This window comes from Acanthochromis polyacanthus, chromosome 1, assembly GCF_021347895.1.
Source record: "Acanthochromis polyacanthus isolate Apoly-LR-REF ecotype Palm Island chromosome 1, KAUST_Apoly_ChrSc, whole genome shotgun sequence".
NCBI lineage: Eukaryota > Metazoa > Chordata > Actinopteri > Pomacentridae > Acanthochromis > Acanthochromis polyacanthus.
Genome location: NC_067113.1, coordinates 19,456,463 through 19,458,694, shown reverse-complemented (window position 1 = coordinate 19,458,694; position 2,232 = coordinate 19,456,463).

Here is a 2,232-nt window from a genome sequence, read left to right as displayed (position 1 = left end):
CCTGTCACTGTGGGCTGCTGTGTCACATGGCTCCCTTTGTAGTTCCTGTGTAGTCAGAGCAGCGTGGGACTACACTGACCATGATGCACCGCTCTGAAGGTGACTCACCTGTGCTGCTCTGTGTGAGCAAACAGCGCCATCTGGTGGTCTTTCTTTCTTTCTTTCTTTCTTTCTTCTTCTTTCTTTCTTTCTTTCTTTCTTTCTTTCTTTCTTTCTTTCAAAATTTTCTTTGTTTCACCTGTATTTTATTTTTCTTTCTTTTTCTGTTTCCTTTTCTTACTCTTTCTTTTTTCTGTGTTTCTTTCATTCTTTCTTTTTTCTATCATCTATCTATCGTTCTATCTATCGTTCTTTCTGTTTTCTCTGTCTTTGTTTTCTTTTACTGTCACTTTTTTCTTTGACATGCATTTTCTTTTTCTTTCTTTTTCTATTTTTTTTACTCTTTCTGTTATTTCTTCTTTCTTCGTTTGTTCATTTCTTTAATTTACTCCTTATTTTGTGTTTCTTTGTTTTTTCTTTCTTTATTTTTTCTTTGTGCCTGTCTGTCTTTCTTTCTTTTTTATTACTTTTTCTTTGTTCCATTCAGTCTTTCTTTCCCTGTTACTGTTTCATTTTCTACTTATTTCTGTCTTTCGTGTTTGAGCAGAGCTGTGAGCTGGTGTGCTCCAGCTTCACTTTCTAAATCAAGCAACAGTGTATTTGAATTACACCTAAGACAAGAGAAAGGCAGGATGGGATTATTTTCATGGGAAAGCACTTCTAAGTATGTGACTTTGACATGCAGAGAAGAGTTTTTTAGGGTGAAATCAACAACCAGAGAAAGACTCACAGCATCACTGTCACATATGACTGGGACACTTAGATAGAACAGAATCAATCAAATGTTTTTAGAAAAGTCTGTTCTTTTCATGCTTTCTTGTTGTATCATTAATGGAAACATAAATAACACTCATCAGCACTCGCTTTTTTTTTTTGCCATTATTGATAGGGTAACAAATGCCCCACTACAGCCATTCCCTGAGCTCCTGTCAACTGAAAAATGGAATGAAACCAGAAATAATTGAAAACATCAGACTAAACATTAGATTGTCAGCTCTGCAGACATTAAAATATTCCCATCCTCTGCCAAAAAAAAAGACAGACAGAAAGAAAAGGTTTTAACATCTAAAGTCACAGCAATTAGTAACTATTGGAGGAATCTACCTGCTTTCTCATTTGATGTTCTGCCTTTCTACAATATGTTTTCAGCTCTTTGGCAGTGTAAAAGTTTATATTATAAATGACTCAGTTCTCTCAGGCATCTTTCTAGCGTCATTAAACTGCAGTTATCAGGCTCTTCCTGAACAGCACAACCCTGGATGCATCACTGCAGGCCTATTTCAAATCTTCCATTCAGGACTAAGAGCACGTAGCTTTCAACCAAATCAATAACCTTCTGCATTTGAACAACATCCTTGACAGCCTTCAATCAGATTGGCACCAATGCTGATGAAATGAAAGAGCTCTTAAAAAGATTTTAAATGGAATTTGCACGAATAATGATTCAGGGAGTGCGGCAGTCCTTGTGTTATTAGATATTAGTGCAGCATTTGACACTGTTGATCATGAACTACTCCTAAATAGACTGGAAAATTGGCTCTCAATAAGTGTCCTCAGGTGGTTCAGATCACACTTAAAACAAAGGAGATCTGTAGGAATCACAAATATGAAAGAACTTCAATGATGCGTGGAGTCACACGAGTACAAGCTTCTCCTTTTTTTTTTCGAATACCCTACACTTTACAGTTATTAATCATAGCAATGCAGATGACACCCAGATCTTTGTAACAATCCCACCAAATGACTACAGTCATGTAGATTTACTTTGTCTTTCTCTAAAGAAAATAAACAAATGGATGCAACAAGCTTATTTCTACTAAAAAAAGACAAGAATGAAATAAGTCTGTTTGGCAATAAAGAAGAAAGCCTGGCACTAATGCTTACTTTAAACCCAGGGTACTAAAAACTAAAAACACTCAGAATCCAAATTTCAGCAGCCACATCAAGACTAAATCTTAATTCTTGCAACTTAAAAATCTAGGCAAACTGATAAACTTTGTGTGCAGGCAAGCTTTAGGTGAACTAATTCATGCTTTATTACTTGTAAGGTACACTACTGTAATGCACTCCTCACTGGCCTCCCTAATAAGACCATTAGATATCTGCAACTCAATCGAAATGGGACCACTAAAC